Source organism: Canis lupus, chromosome 15 (genome assembly GCF_048164855.1).
Source record: "Canis lupus baileyi chromosome 15, mCanLup2.hap1, whole genome shotgun sequence".
NCBI classification, from domain to species: Eukaryota; Metazoa; Chordata; class Mammalia; order Carnivora; family Canidae; genus Canis; species Canis lupus.
The window spans coordinates 25,371,949-25,389,514 of NC_132852.1; the positions used below are offsets into that span (position 1 = coordinate 25,371,949).

Genomic DNA, 17,566 nt, shown 5'->3' on the forward strand with positions numbered 1-17,566 from the left:
AAATAAAATCTTTAAACAAAATTTTTTTAAAGTCAAGCTTTGAGTTAATAGAGCTTTTTGGAGTTCAGAATCAAAGATAAGGAATTGTATATCTGAACGACATGTACTTAATTACTGATACCTACAGGTCTGAGCTCACATTCTGGGATTATCATAATGGACTGAATAATCAGTTTATTTTACAAATACATACTGAGCACCTGCCATGTACCAGACACTGTTGTTCTTGGTCCCAGGTACAACAAAACAAAGCTGTGAAGCTTAGATTTTAATGAGGTGAGGCAGATTATAAACATTTAAACAGATAAATATAATCCCAAGTAGTCTAAGAGCTATGAAGAAAACTGAAGCACGATACAGACATAAAAAATACTAGAGGTGTGGTGGAGGGGATAGGGTGAGGTGGAAGAGGTGTGGCTGAAGGGGGAGGGGAGCTTTTTGTTTGTGGCGAAGCAGCATAGTTTTGGATGCATGTGCTTACCAGTTGAGTGATTATAGAAGTGGCAAAACTATGGCCTTTGGCTAGAGATCTGTGTGAAGTACGGCAGCGAGCAATGTAAGTATCTTAAGGACTACTCTGGGCACGGTGGACAGCAAGCGGTCTAGAAGTAGGCATGTTCTAGCATGTTGGAGAACTATGAAGCCAGAGGGGCTACAGCAGAAAGAGCAAGGAAGAGCATGGAAGGAGAGCCTGCTGCCAGACCAAGTCCCATAAGGACTTGGGATCCTATGCAAGCATGATGGCACACCATTTGTGATGGCATTGGGCAGGGTAGTGGCATGATAACGTTGGTGTTTAATAGAATTACTCTGGATTTTGAGTGGCAAATAGGGGAGTGTAATGGATCCTGGGGTCTGGTGCTCAATATCTCTCCCCACCTCTTTCTAAAGAACCTCCCTGGGGACACCTGGGTGGCTCAGTGGTTGAGCGTCTGCCTTTGGTTCAGGTCGTGATCCTGGGGTCCTGGGATCTAGTCCCACATCTGGCTCCCTGCATGGAGCCTGCTTCTCCCTCTGCCTATGTCTCTGCCTCTCTCATGATTAAATAAAATAAAATCTTTAAAAAAAAAAAAAAGGACCTCCACATCCTGCAGAGACTAGAAAGCTAAAAACCATATCTCCTGTGATAGAAGTTCTGCCAATCAGATGTATTTGCATGAGATCTAGTAAAGGTACAGGCCCTGAGCCATTTGGTTTTTTTATTTTCTGCTGGAAAGTCTCCTTTCCAGGAGAAGTGGCTTCTCCTGATCATGGTGGCTTTGTGTTTGTGGTAAAGCAGCATAGTCTGGGATGCCTGTGCTTACCAGTTGAGTGATTATAGAAGTGCCCAAAGCTCCCTTGGTAGCCTGGTTCTACAGTGGATCATCAAAGTTTTTATGGGGGCTCAAACTGGCATTTGTTTCTTCAGTCTTCTACTGATTCTACAAGCCATTAAAATGGCTTCTAGTAGATTTCTTTCTGCTACACCAATAAGATTAGATTCTGGTCTCCGCCTCAACATAGGGGGCCAACAGAGGAGAACAGAAGCCTAATTAGGAGGCAACTATTTATTCTTGCAAGAGAGATGATGGTGGGATGCTGCAGGTGAGGGTGATGAAAAGTGTTTAATTCAGAATATATTTTAGAGGTGGAGCCCCCAGGATTCTGATGGATCGGTTGCTCAGTGGAAAGAGATTGAGGATTGTCAAGGATGATTACAAAGCTTTTGAACCTGGGCAACTGAATTAAATGTGGTACTATTTTTTTTAATTACAAACTTTGGGGGTAGGCCAGGTTTGACGGGATAAAATATGGAATTTAATTATGGGCAAGTATAAAATGCCTATTCAATATTCGCATGGATATATAATAATAGACAGGTGAACACGAGAGATCAAAATTTATGGGAAAGGTTAAAACTGGAATATATAAATCTGGGAGTCATCAGTACACAAATACTATGGATGAGACTGCCTGTAGAGGAATGGTGGAGGGAAGAGAAGAGAAGAGAAGAGAAGAGGAGGGGAGGGTGAGGACTATGTAGCAAAACTGAGCTCTAGACATTTGAAAGAGGAAGATGATTGAGCAAGAGAGAGAGAGAAGCAGCAGTGAGGTAGGCAGTGTCCATGCTCTCCAGCCAAAGACACCAGGAATATGCCCGTAACTGAACAAAGTTGAATTTATTACTTATTCCAGCAAGGGAAACACACCCCATATGGGGAACCATGGATGTCTCAATAGGAGTATTAGAAAGATTTGGGCTTGTATCAGGCGACTTTGGGGATTGAAACAGAACTTTTTGGTTTAGATGAGATGCTGTCAGGAAGGCAGGAGATTTCTATGACTGGATTTCTGCACAAATCTATGGAGAAGAAGGGAAGGGTAGAGCCAGGGCAAGGCTGTAATTGATACAGAAGCAGCAGTCCCTTGGAGTAACCAAGGTAGGGGGATGTTTGTTATTTTGTAGGTTTGGACAATGTTCACATGTTGGGCTCCATTAAGACAGCATTATGAAGCCATTTTGTTTTCTTGTTTTGATGCCTAGTGGTCACAGAGTGACCTTGTCTGAGGTTGATGTTCTAAAAAACTGTTTGTGTTTGAGAGGAGAGCACCAGGGTGCAGCTGTGAATGCAGGGCCAGCCCCTAAACTGCACCGAGATCTGACTGTCAGCATCATCAGCCTCACTCCCAGATGCCCAGGGCTGCTTTTATCTTTCTCAGACGAAAACCAGGAGAGTATGTTGTCAAAGCCAGGAGATCAAGATGATTCAAGAAGGGAAGGGCGGCCAATTCTTTAAAACACTGCCAAGAGATCTGGTTAGATGGAACTGAGAAGTTCCTCTCAGGCTTGGAAGTATTGAGTTTTTTGGCGACTTTGATAAGAATGTGGAAGGTTAACTAGATTGAAACTTGAAAAAAAGGGGCGCCTGGGCGGCTCAGTGGTTGAGCGCTGCCTTTGGCTCAGGGCATGATCCTGGGATCTGGGATCGAGTCCTGCATCGGTCTCTCTGTGAGGAGCCTGCTTCTCCCTCTGCCTGTGACTCTGCCCCGCTCTCTCTCTGTCTCTGTCTCGAATGAATGAATGAATGAATAAATAAATAAATAAAGCTTAAAAAAAACTTTTAAAAAATCTGAGTTCTAGTTTCAGCTATTATTTTAAAACTAGCTATTTGACCTTGGCCAAGTCAATTCACTTTTCTGAATCTCAGCTTTCTGTTTGTAGGATGAAGAGGTTGACCTTGATGGTGACTAAATTCCTAGGGAGGATGGTGTGGTGTAGAGTTTTTACTGTAGAACAGTGGTTCTCAAATGACCATGAATCAGAATCACCTGGAGGACTTGGTATTTGGTTGATTTTTTTATTGATTGATTGATTGATTGATTTTAGAGAAAGATGGAGTGCATGCAAGTTGGGGGGGGGGGCGCAGAGGGAGAGGAAGAGAGAGAATCTGCAGCAGACTCCAAGCTGAGCACAGAGCCCAATGTGGGGCTTGATCTCACAACCCCAAGACCATGAGCTGAGCCGAAATCAAGAGTAGGACCCTTAACTGAGTGAGCCACCCAAGTACCCTTGGAGGGCTTGTTAGAGTACAGTTTGCTGGGTCCCACCCCCAGAGTTTTGATTCAATAAGTCTGAGGTAGGGACTGAGAATTTGCATTTTGAGCAAGTTCCGCCATGAGGGTGCTGTGATGGCAGCAGTGAACCACTGGTATTGACAAAAGAGAAATGGACTCTGGGATCTACAGATCTGGTATTAAATCCTATGTCTGATATCTTGAGGAAGTCACCAAAACTCTTGGAGTCACAATTTCCCCAACTCTGTGAATTTCAAAAGTTGCTACTCCCCACTCCTTAGCTTTGGCAGCCTCTGTTCCCATTCTGCATCCTCTTTGAAGCAAAACTTAACATTTCCCCACAAACCAAACTCAATGTCAATTTTATTAAAAGTTTTTTTAAAGAGAGGTAGAAATGGAGGAAGTGGTTTACAATGTGATCATTTGGCAAGTAAGTTACCATTTTAAAATGCTACAAACATTTCTTTTCCATCCTGATACCTCTCCTCAGCGGCCAGCCTCTTGGTTTCCTCCTCTTCATCGATGGATGGGCACCCATGCAGCCTTTTCTTTTCCTTCTCCTCCACACTTCTTATCCTTTCTATCTTTCTCTGTTTTTGTTTTGTTTTGTTTTTAAGCAGAGCACTTTTGCTCTAGCATCTTCATTACGTACTGAAGTACTTCCATCCCATCTCAAGATCAGCTAACATTGGACTCTCAGGTGACTCTCAGAATTTATACTCAGTAACACTCAAGGGGTTTCAAAGGACATAAACATTTAGCTCGCATCCTCTAAGAAGTTAGTAGGACCATCTACCTTTATGGGAGGAATAAATAAGATATGAAACAGCCTGTTCCTAGCTTAGTGCCTGGCATACAGTATAAAAATCAGTTTTTACTCTTCCCTACTCTCAGATCTCAATTTTTGTGATTTATGATTTTAGCTCTTTATGTTCCAAGAACAGTCCTGGAAAATATCTAATTCACAGTTGGGTAGCATTCCCAAATAAGCAGTCTTACTCATCCTGGTGTTCTTTGCCCTCTCAACACGGTTGATAAGGACTCACAAGTGGGTTCTGATTACTTACACTGGTTGCCTTGGGAGCCAAGTATCAGGGAACAGGCTGATGGATCAAAGTACAGTAAAGACGATCTAAAAGGCTCTTTTGATATATTCTCGTTTCCATCTCACCATCCTTATCAGTTCCTACCCAGTAGCTACAAGATTGAAAAGCTTAAACTTAATGTTCTAGCTTAAATTCAATGTTCCAGGAGACTTTCAACCTGACAGCAGTAAAATATTTAAGTCTATTAGTCTTTTGGTTCCAGGAATTTCACAGAGATGCTTTTGTCAGATGATTTCCAGCAAGGACATATTAAGATGCATTTATCTCATCTGTCTGTGAAGACCTTGACTTAGAAACAGTTTGTTGGAGAGATTTGGCCATAGGGTCAGAGGTTTCTTTTAAACCCTCATCAGCCAGCTGATGACATTGTTTATGTCATTTGAAGCACTTACTTGCTAACAGAGATAGGAGGTAACTATTGATTCAAGATATTGACAGTACGTGGCAGGACTCGGTACTTGTAACCCAGACACTGAAATGGATTTTTAAATTAACCTCACTACACAATCTTCTCTTCAGCACCCAGATCTGGGAAAGTACTTCATTAACAATCAGATGCTGAGATAATGTTTAAAAACTGCGCCTACCTATGAGGGTTCCAATCTGGAACTTAGGGCTTGCTAAGTCACATTCAGCCACCACTCTGAATATCTCCATCACCCTCAATTATCCTAAATACCATTTCCTTCTTTGTGCTTCAGATCTGGCTCCCACATTCCCTTTGGAGATAAAGGCCTCTCTGCCTAATTCATTTTTCTCACCTCTGGAATGCACAGCCTAGTGCCTTACGCATACATGGTGGAAAGAACTCAACAAATATTTAAGTGTAAACAAGAAGTCAAATACTTACAAGATCCAGAATTTGGAGTCCACTGAACTTGTTTACAACTTTGAAATAAGAGTCTTGCACTTAGATCTCACATCTCAGGAAGCGAGCCAAAGATTTTATGTAAGAATACTCAAACTACTCCTCCCCTCTGATCTTCCGTCTTGTCACAGGAAGCACAGTGTCCTCAGAGACTGCCTTAATATATTGGAATATGTTCCTACATTCAGGGTTACATATACCGGTTCCAAAATGTTATCTTCTCAAATATAGCATGTTCCTCACTTGAGTCCTGGATCAAGAGATCATCATTTTGGATCAAGGGACATCATCTATTGACGTTTTCTTAGGAAAGGAAACTCAGCCCAGTCAACATGCACCTTGGGCCATCAAACAAACTCCCCATGTATAATAGGCCCACAAGGATATATCTGTGTGTAAGCCATAGAATCGGGGTAGCCAAGGGACATAAAACTTCTAGGATATTCCCCTACCAACCCCTTTCCTTAAAAGGCTGGATTATGTGAGGCATAATTTTAGCTACATAAATTAGTAGTTATGATGGCTAAGAAATCACCTTATCTGAGCTATTTTATTTCCTTCCTTCTTTCCTTCCTTCCTTCTTCTTCCTTCCTAAATCTGTAAGAAGGAACAAATAAGACTGTATTACTATGCTGTGCCAGGAGCTGTATACATGCAGCAGGGTCATATCTCTCTTGTTACTTTGATGCTGGTTTTTCATTAGCAAATGACATGATATTCCTGGTTGATTCCTCTGCCCAAGATTTCTATTAAGTTAATAGAAGAGATTAAATCAAGGTAATTGAAAAGATTTGTAATCCCTTTAATGCAATAATTCATTTCTAAATCTAATTACAGTGACAAGCCTAGGGCTTGAGTCATCTTCCTTCTCTGATAGGGAAGTTTTGTACTCAGCAGCACCCACATCTGAAATATCGGTAGTGTTTTCAGGCTCTGACTTTGGTAAAATAGAGTGAAAGCAGAGTTGCTGCCTACAGGTGTGCATAAGCAATAACTATTACAGAGATAACGGAGGACTTTTGGGGGAGCCTTTCCTTTCCTTTCCCCATACTCTTTGTAAATGGGCAGGCAGGTAAAGAGAGTCCCAGCTGATACATGAAAAATTCACTGCAAAAGAGCAGCCCACCCAAGCTAGAAGGAACATCATAGAAAGGAGGCCCTGTGTTTGAGGAGATGAGATTGGAGGAAGTGGGAAGGGCTGCCCCCCCTGAGGAGGGAGTTGGAGGGACCTCAGGCAGGAGAGTCTCCCTCAGTGGATAGCCTCCTGTCCACAACTTATTTTTTATTTTTTTGGAAATCATTTTGCATAGACATGCAACTGGGTATAGGAGTCTATGCTCATTCATACATCAGTGGGACTTACCCTAATCATTTTAATTTCTCAATATACTGAAAAATTGTAGGTGGGGAGGGGTTGCAGAAAGTATTATAAATGCATTCTATTTCTGATCTTTCATATAGACACCAAATTTTTCATCTAGGACATCAGTAAATTGTGAAATTATGAAATTAGCCACCAGAAGTACTGTCAAATAGAAGTTGGCAAAGATGGTTACTTCAGGGGAATGGGACTAGGTAAGAGAATCTAACTTTCCATTTTAACAGCTTCTAAAGAGGGGCACCTGGGTGGCTCAGTGGTTGAGCATCTGCCTTTGGCTCAGGTCATGAGCCTGGGGTCCTGGGATTGAGCCTTGCATCAGGCTCCCCATAGGGAGCCTGCTTCTCCCTCTGCCTATGTCTCTGTCTCTCTCTCTGTGTCTCTCATGAATAAATAAATAAAACCTTTAAAAAAAATAAAAGCTTCTAAATAATTCTAGAAGGTCACTCCTGTCAATAATAGCTTAAATAAATTGCAGTAGATCTACACCATGAAATATTATGTGGCCATTGGAAAGGGTGAGGTAAGGAAGACCTGTCTGTTCTGATGAATGATTCCAAGAGGTGGAGCTGATGACCAAAGTAGTTCCAGTACAATGTAGACGATATGATCTTATTTGTGTATGGGGGTGGGGGGGGAGGAATGCATATACATATGCAGAGCAACCTTTCTTCTCGGCTTGCCAGGATGCTCTTGGTTGGCCTTTTCTCCAAATGTAATTATTACTTGTGCTCCTTCTGCATTTGAAAGTGTCCCGGTTTAGACAGTCAATTCTGTGGTGACCTGCCCTGTCTGTGTTTGCGTTAAGTGTAGAAAGCAGTGTGCATTGGAGAAGGCAGAGGGGAGAACTTTTCTTCTTGACTGACTGTATTTCCAAATTAAATTTTACAATGAGCATGTAAAATGTTTTGGTTTGGCTTTAGAAATTTTTTTAGACAGGGATTTACAACTAATTCAGAAATACGTTCTCCTCATGAAAATTCAAATAATGCGTATAAAACAAAGTTGATCATCTCTCTTAGCCCAGCTTCCATTCCTGAGGTAAATCTATCGCCTCTTAAACGAATGCTGTATTTTTAGGTAAATGGGATCAGTTTGCACAGAGGCTTAACTTTATATCTTAGGGAACTATGCACACATCATCTTTTGCTTTTTAACTATTACCTAGCATCAATAGTGCCCTGAGCTTAATTTTGTTCCCCCAGAATTGATATGTGGAAGTCCTAATCCCCAGTACCTCAGAATGCCACTGTATTTGGAGATGGGGCCTTTAAGAGATAATGGAGTTAAAATAAGGTCATTAGGGTGGGCATCTGTATTAGCACATCAACACAGGGGAAAGACACATGGAGGAGACAGCCGGCTGCAAGCCAAGGAAAGAGGCTTGAGAAGTTACCCCAGCTGACATCTTGAGCTCAGACTTCTAGCTTCTAGACCTGTGAGAAAATTATCTGTTGTTTAAGTCATGCAGTACACAATTTGGGGAATGTAGTTACAGCAGCCAGAGCAAACTCATACACATAGTAACAAAGTACTCTAACTTACCTAACTGTCTAACCATTGCCTTATTGGACATTTAGAGGGTTTTTTCCCCTTTCCTTTTTTTTTTTTTTTTGACTATTACAAATAATGCTACTGTGAGACTTCTTGCACACTGTTCTTTGTGCACCGTTGTAAGACTTTCTCTTTGTGCACCTGTGTGAGAATTTCTCTTTGATACATATCAAGGAGTGGAATTACTGGGTTGAAAGTATATTCATCTTTTAACATTTTTTTAAATCCTGCTAAGTGGCCCACAAAAAAATGTCTGTAAAATGTTACTGCTACCAATACTATAAGGATTTATTTCTTTGCACTGTCAACCATGTACAATAGAAGCCATTTTTTAAAAACTGCCAAATTTGGAGGCAAGGAATTCTCAAATTTGGTATGTATTTTATTATATAAATTTCCCCTAAATGTTTGATGGTTATTGATTTTTTATGTGGAGTTTTGTATTTTTTAAAAAATCATAGCCTGTCTGTAAGGATTGTCAGGATGTGGTTGGGATGTGCTACCGGGTCGTGAATGCCAGTGGTAGGACTTCTGGACTTGAGGACAAGTGGTTGTGCAGCATGTCACTTGGCACCAGTGGGAGATAGGAAGTGGCTGACTGGCCTGGATGCTCTTTCTGCTCTTCCCCAACCATTACCTGATATTTGCCCCACGGCTCCCTCCAGCTCTTCAGTCAACCACTCAAGGTACATTTCAATCCAACTTCTATCGCCATGCTCTCTTCCTTAGATTTCAGGCCATGATCTTTCAGCCAAACATCCCCTCTCCTTTTAGGGGTTTTTCATAATTTCTGTTCTGTTGAGAGCATACCAGCTTGTTTGCTGGATGCCTTAAAACAATACACGACACGTGTACACACACATACTTCAGCCTGCCATCTTTCCCTCATCTGCCTCTAGGAGTGCATTCGAGAAGATAGATATGGATTTAAATCATTTCAGGAATTGAAAACCAAGTGGCATCCAGAATGACCTCCTGGCTGTGCTCAGTGTGCATTGAATGGTTTATGATGTGTATTTTTTTGGACAATTTGGCCCCCAAACAAGTGAGCCAACCACTTCATCCAATGCTTAACTAAAGAAACCACAATCTGTTCCAATGATGGAGGGATAGCTGGTCTGGGCTTACAAAGTAACCATAGGCTGATCTTCAGTGTGAGATCTTCCTACAGAATTCTCGGTGGCAATTTCAACTATGGGATATTTTACCTTCGTTGTGAACTTTAGAACCCACTGCTAACAAGAAAAAGGTGTAAAAACATTGTATTTACATGATCACTTATGATTTTTAACTATAATATTTTAGAGGAACGTCTAGTTGAGACAGGCTGGAAGAAAAGTTTGCTTGAGGGGCAAGACCTGGAAAGAAATGTGATAGTGATTTTGGAGTGTGGAAACAATGGGTTGGAGACAGTGGCAGGTGAGAACCCTGACTGCACTTAGGGAAGTGGGAGGTGACATTTCTACCCAGAGCCTCCTCAGGAGCCCCATAAACTGAGTTGGAATGAAAAAGGACTTCGGGGCTATTACAATCTTTGAAATTATATTTATTATTGAGAAGTATATTCTAGATTCCAACAACAATCTTTATGTAGGAAGAGTATTGACTAATTATTTGTGTTTCTGCTTCCAGATTCCTGCCAACAATTGAATATTGATTTTTGCCATCTGTAACTTAGTGTGTCTCTCAGATTTGTTTCAACCAAATAATTGCTAAAAACGAACTTATCCAAATCTCAGATTAAATGTTAAACAGGGCAGAACAAAGACGAGAACTGCATGGTGCTTTGAAAGAGGGCACTTTACTTCCTGTAGTTTATAATCCTTACAATTTTAGAGATAAAATGATATTTCAGAATATCGAATGCAGCACTCCTATTGATGAGAAACAGCGACCTGAGAAGTGGTTTCAAGGGCTTGCAATTCATTTTTCATTTATTCAAGATATGTGTGTGTGTGTGTGTGTGTGTGTGTGTGAGTGGTTTAATCTATTACATGAACTTACTATTAGTGGAAAAGCCCAGATCCTTCCTTGATGCCAAGATCAGTGCTCTTTTTCACTGATTGCTCTGACAATGAATCATCAATCATCATTGTTTGAGTACAGATATTTATACAGCTCTTAGAGTCTCTACGTTACTTTCATCTACCTGCAAGGATATCATGGACTGTCTAATACACATTTGGTTGATATTAAGATAAAATTGACTATAGCCATCTCCTAAAAAGGAAATGATTTTGTGGGTTTAACTTGGCATGGCTTGTGTTTTAATGAACTTGTTGGCTCACTCCATCCGCAGTCCTGTTCCATTCTCCTTCTGTTCACCCAATTTAGGAACTCTCGTCCATTGTAATGACTCCCTAATGTACATCATCGCTTCCTTCATTTCCGCAAGGTTTCAAACTTTTTCTTCCCATGTATACCACAGAACTCAAACAACATACTGAAAACCACTTTTTATTCTGCATTTCTACTATGTTTGATGTTACAGCACAATTTGCTTAATATTTTGGGCTGAAAACCTGAAAGGTTTCAATTTCCTACTTTACCTATTTTGTTTATCAAGCTCATTTTATCTTGTTTTGATAACACAATAGGCTCTTAACCTATTTCCATGTGTCCTTACCTGTGATGTGTAGTGTGGTTTTCCTGCACAATCTCCAATCTCCAGAGTGTTCTTTCTACAACACCAATCCAGTTTTTGCCAGATTCGGTGGCTGTGGAAACATTATTTTGCAGCATGCTAAAAGATTTTTGATGAAAAAAGCTGCTTGTTCTGGTAAGCAGAATTCTAAACCAGATCCTCAAGATTCCTGGCCCCTGGTTATTCAATCAAATACTAATCTCCTTACTGCTGTGAAGAGATTTTGCAGATGTAATTAAGGTCCCACACCAGTTGACCTGAGAATAGGCAGATTGTCCTGGTGGGTCTGACCTAAGCTCATTAACCCCTGGCCAGAGAAGAGAAGAGAGAGATGTGCTTTGGCTGGCCTAAAAGAAAGCAAGTGTCTGTTCTGGAAACTGTCTGGGGGTTGCTACGTGGAAGGAACTGAAAGGGATCCCTAGGAGTTCAGAGCAACTCCTGCTCAACAACCAGCAAGGAAATGGAGACATCAGTTTTTCAAAAGCAAAAAAAAAAAACCCTGAATTCTTCCAACAATGAGAATGAACTTGGTGGTGGATTTCCCTCCAACCCTGGAGTCTCCATCTGAGAACTTAGCTCGGGCAATACTTTGACTTCAACCTTGTGATAACCTGAGCAGAGAACCCGATCTTGCCACGTTAGACTTTTGACCTGCCGAACTGTGAGCTAGTAAAATGGGTTTTGCTTTAAGTTGCTAAACTTGTGGTCATTTGTTACACGATGATAGAAAACTCGTACATATATTCAGTTTTCTTTTGGAAATCCTGAGCTAAACAAAGTTAACAAATTTCCTCAAGAATTCTCCAGTGCATATAATGCTCATTAGGGTTCTTTGAATCTCCAAGAAGAAAATACATTATGATGTATTTCCTAAACCACAGACACCAGTCTGAGATGCTTCTCATTTAGTCATTCTATTTCCTCACTTTAAAACCTGTAATCACTTGTTATCATTTACCTCATAATGTTTAAATATCTTAATTTGACTTTGGGGAACTGGCACCCTGTGACCCCAGTGTAGATTTCCAGTATCGTCCCGTCATTCTCCCACATCCAACTTGGCTCATTCTTGTAGACCGAGTCATATTATTAGTTCAGGTTTCTTTGACTTTGCATGTATCTCATTTTTTGAGATACACTCAGGTATCTTTCCTGTGATGAGTCCCCATACCTTGTGCAGACATGCGTGCTGGGCTCTTTAAACTCTCATTGTACTTTGTTTATAGAGCCCTTCAGTCCCATGTCATATTATGTGATAATCACAGTTTGCCTCCTCCTATGGGATTGTGAGCTACTTGAAGAAAGAGACTATTTTTATTCATCGTATTTTATGACAGAAGTGAACCTCAGGCTTCATTTTCTGAGCTCACCTCTTTATAAAAATTGGGGCAACATTAGCCTGTCTCTAAATGTCTACATTTTTTTCTCTTAGACTCAAGTTTCAATTTTTTTTTTTATTGTGTAACCAATCAAGGGAAGCAGGGGAAGTAGTGAAATGGAAAGAGGAATATTGAGGCAATCACAAGGAATAAAAATGAGGGAAGGAGCAATGTGTGGAGCAAAATTTCTGAAACTGAAAATCAAGCTACTTCTGCAAATCTCCTACTGGAATATTGTTCTTTTCTTTCATATACCAACACCGTAGCTTGTTTTTCTTTGGTTTCACACTTCACAAGTGCCACCTCTAACTTTTACTTCATTTTAGACTGAACTCGTGCTTACTGACTGCATTACACATAGTCACCAACTATGATCCTTTCATATATTCTTTTTTTGTAGAGTGCTTTTTAAAATGATTTTATTTATTTGAGAGAAAGAGAGAGAGGGTAAGAGGGAGAAAATGAGTGGGGGGAGCAGAGGGAGAGGGAGAAGCAGACCCCCCACTGAGCAGGGAGCTTGACTCTCGAGGCTCAATTTGGGGCTCGATCCCAAGATCCTGGGATCAGGACCTGAGCTGAAGGCAGATACTTAACCAACTGAGCCAGCCAGGTGCCCTGAGCCTTTCCACATATTCTAAGTAAGAATCAGTACCCCCAATATCCTTACTGGAGTCCAGTGAACATGTCAAACAAACTGAAAAGGCACACTTAAAATTGTTCTCTTTCTGCTCTGTTTTTCTACTTTGTGGACTGATTTTAAATACTTCTATCTAATGTGGAAACTGACAGTGCTCCATAAGCATCCTCCCTCTCTTTGCCCTCCATCCATTGCTGCTTCTTTTGGATAATCTTTTGGATTACCAAATAGCCTTCTACATGTCTACACCTTCTCTTGCAGTTGGGTTGGGCATGGGTCTGCCCATTAGAATCTGGGGAAAAGGGAAGCAAACCATTCGAAGTCCTGGCCCATGAAAGATCCCACACACCCCTTTAGTCTGCTCTTCCCCTACCATGATGACCTTGGAGGCCCCATACACCAGAGGGCGCCATTTCAAAGTGGAGGAGAGCCAACTGGTTTACCTCACTTTGTATGCAACTGCTATTAAAGTCACTCGAGTTTGAGTTTAGTTGTTCATGTGGCAGAGCTAAGCCTTTACCTAACTTAGTCTGTTAAACATTTAAAATTTGCAAACCCATAAAAACTCACTGGCTGCAAATATGTAACTGAAAATAAAAGATGAATTTGGAAGAAGTCATTCAAGAAACTGCATTTTTTTTTCAAGTGAAGCTTTGTTGTTAAAATTTAAATGCTAAACAAATGCTATAGACGCCCAAGATTATAATTAAAGGACTCGGAAGGAAATACAGTTCCCACGCACAGATATAATTTTATCCAAGAACTAGGTTGTACCCCTTCCAGTATTCTTTCAGAACTCTTAATTATAGAGATTACTAGCTCAAGGAACAGGAGGTTAAACATCTGCTTCCTAAAATGAAGCCAAAAGCTTGAAACAAATAGGCTGAATCATACTGAAATTAAAGAATGAGAGGCTAAAATTAAATATCTCCACCAGAAGCTTATACTCCTATTGAAATAATCCTGTATCAAGGGCTCAATGGAAGGGGTACGGTTGGATAGTGAGGGCATCAAGACAGAAGTCTTCTCATGTAGCCACCATTTTAGTTGAGAAGTGAGACCCGAAGAGGTGAACTGTGCCAATAACATTAGAACATCCCTAGCTGGTGCTTTTTCACCATTCCCAGCGGAATGCATATGGGTGGGATTGGGGTGGGGGTGGGGGTGGGGGACAAGGAGGCAGGCAGGATGGAGCTGTGCCATCTCTAAAACAGAGAGGAGACTGGATAGATGTGAGTCCATCAGGCCTCATGGTGGTGTCCATTGTGTTTAGTCGTTTGTCAGAAAAACACAAGACTCTAAGATTAACTCTTCAGGTAGAACTAAATCCCCACCTTCCTTTTTAATTGTATATGAAATGTGTCTATTAGAGTTTTATTTTAAAGCTTATTTTATATAAATATTAGATGCTTTTAGATGACAGAAAGCATATGTGGTTATATAACAGGTCTGTCCTATGTCTTTTGGTGTGTGATGGTCAGACAGGTGTAGTTACAAGAGGGGACACAGGACAGGCTCAGGGAAACAAAGTTTCTTCTTCCCATAAGTCCTAGAAACAGGAAGCACAGCACCTCTAGCAGAGCCACATGGAACAGCCTCCTGGGAGTTAGGAAACAAGGGAGGAGCAAAGGGAAAACCAAAAGCAGAGCCTATATTGGGCATTCCTCAGGAAAGATAGGTCAGGGCAGGGCAGGGGAAACAGGTCAGGACTGACTAGTTTGAGTATTTTCTGAGGGCTCTAAATTATAGAGATGGTCCTCAGATGCCTGGCCTGAGGTGATTAAGTCAGAGGAACATGGCCTCCTGGTGTACCTGGACAAGATAGAGGAGTGTATGGCTCTGGATTGATTCGTTTGTACACCAAATACTCATTTCCTGCTGAGCCTTTTACTATCCCTAAAACTTGGCTAACCAGGGAGGGGCAACCTCCTCAGCCAGAAAGGTTTTTAAGATGTCAAAATGTAATACACAGAAACAAAATTAAATATAAATAATAGAAAGCCAAGCAACACAGAAGCATAAAAATGAAACATTAACAATCTCCCCATACCCTCCCCCAAGCCCCTTTACACAACTCCACCTTATCTGAAGTTAAGTTAGCATTTTGGTTGTATTCTTTCACATTTTTCTCTATGCAAACAAACATGTTGACTAAAATGTAGGCTATATTTTTAATCAACATGTAATTACACCCTATACATCTCTCTGCTACTTATGCTCTCACTTGACTGTATTTATTCTACGTTAATAATTGCAGATATAACTCATTACTTTTGACAGATGTTTAATATTTTATAGAATGGATATTCAAGTTTGTTCAACTGTTATTTCCTTACAGACATGTAGATTATTTTCAGTATTTTTAAAAATAATTATGCATATGCTTTAAAAAAATAACCACTGTCTGTAGATCTTCATGTTCTAATGCTCATTTCCCAGTGGGATTGTTAGGTCAATAAATGCATTGTAAATGTTAATAGAAATAAATAGATAATGACAGATTTCTTTTTCAAAATGTTTTAGCAATAGAAACTGTTATCACCAGGGTGTGAAGGCGCTAGCTTTAGCACATCCTGATCAGCCCTGGATGTTATAAATGTTTTAATTTTTAAATTTCTTTTTATTTTTTTATTGTTTATTTACTCATGAGAGACACAGAGAGGGAGAGAGGGAGGCAGAGACACAGGCAGAGGGAGAAGCAGGCTCCATGCAGGGAGCCCAAAGTGGGACTCGATCCCGGGTCTCCAGGATCACCCCCTGGACTGAAGGCGGCACTAAACCACTAAGCCACCCAGGCTGCCCAATGTTTTAATTTTTATAAATCTGATAGATGATAATGGCTTGTTTTCATTATCTTATCTTTATCTTTTATTTTAATTCTAATACAGTAACATACAGTGTAATATTAGTTTCAGGTGTACAATACAGTAATGCAACATTTTTGTACCACACCTGTTGCTCATCACAAGTGCACTCCTTAATCCCCATCACTGTTTCACCCCTCTCTCCACCCACCTCCCCTCAGGTAACCATCAGTTTGTTCTTTAGAGCTAAGAATCTGTTTCTTGGTTTGCCTCTCTTTAATTCCCCCTCCTTTGCTCTTTTGTTTTGTTTCTTAAATTCCACAAATGAGGGAAATCATATGGTATTTGTCTTTCTGACCGACATATTTCACTTAGCATTGTATTCTCTAGCTCTATCCATGTTGTTGCAAATGGCAAGATTTCATTCTTTTTTATGGTTGAATTATATATACATACATACATACATACATACATACACACACATCACCTCTTATTTATCCATTCATTCATCAGTGGAGATGGACACTTGGGCTGCTTCCATAATTTAGCTATTATAAATAATGCTGCTATAAACATTGGGTGCATGTATCCCTTTGAATTAGTGTTTTTGTATTTGTGGAGTAGATAGCCAGTAGTGCAATTGCTAGATCATAGGGCAATTCTATTTTTTTTCTTTTTGAGGTATCTCCATACTGTTTTCCAGAGTAGCTGTACCAGTTTGCATTTCCACCAGCAGTGTAAGAGGGTTCCCCTTTCTCCACATTTTCACCAACACCTGTTGTTTCACAAGAAACAAGGTGTTTTTTATTTTAGCCATTCTGACAGGTGTGAGATGGTATCTCATTGTGGTTTTGATTTGTATTTCCCTGATGACGAATGGATGTTGAGCATCTTTTCATATGACTGCTGACCATTTGTATGTCTTCTTTAGAGAAATGTCTGTTCTTCAGCCCATTTTTAAATTGGATTATTTGTTTTTTTGGTGTTGAATGGTATGAGTTCTTCATATATTTAAGATACTAATTATCATGTATGTCATTAGCAAATATTTTCTCCTGTTCTTTGGGTTGCTTTTTAGTTCTATCGATTGTTTCCTTTGCTGTGCTGAAGCTTTCTATTTTGATGCGGTCCCAGTAGTTTATTTTTGCTTTTGTTTCCTTTGCCTCAGGAGATGTATCTAAGAAGATGTTGTTATGACCAATATCACAGACATTACTGCCTGTGCTCTCTTCTAGGATTCTTATGGATTCAGGTCTCCCATTTAGGTCTTTAATCCATTTTGAGTTTATTTTATATATGTAAGTGTAAGAAAGTGGTCCAGTTTCATTCAAACTGTTGCTGTCCAGTTTTCCCAGCACCGTTTGTTGAAGAGACAGTTTTTTTCCCATTGGATATTCTTCCCTGCTTTGTCAAAGATTAGTTAATCATATAAATATGGGTTTATTTCTGGGTTTTCTATTCTGTTCTTTTGATCTATTTCTCTATTTCTGTGCGAGTAGCATACTGTTTTAATGACTATAGCTTTGTAATAGAACTTGAGGTCTAGAAATGTGATGCCTCCAGCTTTGCTTTTCTTTTTCAAAATTGTTTTGGCTATTCATGGTCTTTCACAGTTCCATACAAATTTTAGGATTGTTTGTT

General features: G+C 40.2%; 2 long non-coding RNA genes across 4 annotated transcripts in view; one reads left to right on the forward strand and one right to left on the reverse strand.

Moving 5' to 3' along the window:
* LOC140604767 (uncharacterized) overlaps positions 1–17,566 on the forward strand; it is a 92,291-nt gene that overhangs the window by 16,482 nt on the left and 58,243 nt on the right. The gene's annotated exons all lie outside the window — the stretch shown is intronic.
* The window catches only part of LOC140604765 (uncharacterized), a 43,867-nt gene that overhangs the window by 15,153 nt on the left and 11,148 nt on the right, over positions 1–17,566 (reverse strand). For 2 of the 3 annotated variants that reach the window (XR_012007577.1, XR_012007578.1), the window contains exons 2-4: positions 11,088–11,178; positions 6,065–6,126; positions 5,512–5,779 (exon numbers count right to left, since the gene is read on the reverse strand). This is a non-coding gene — a long non-coding RNA (uncharacterized lncRNA). Of the gene's footprint in view, positions 1–3,915; positions 4,352–5,511; positions 5,780–6,064; positions 6,127–11,087; positions 11,179–17,566 lie in introns of those variants that run through there. The other variant, XR_012007576.1, reaches the window with a different exon arrangement.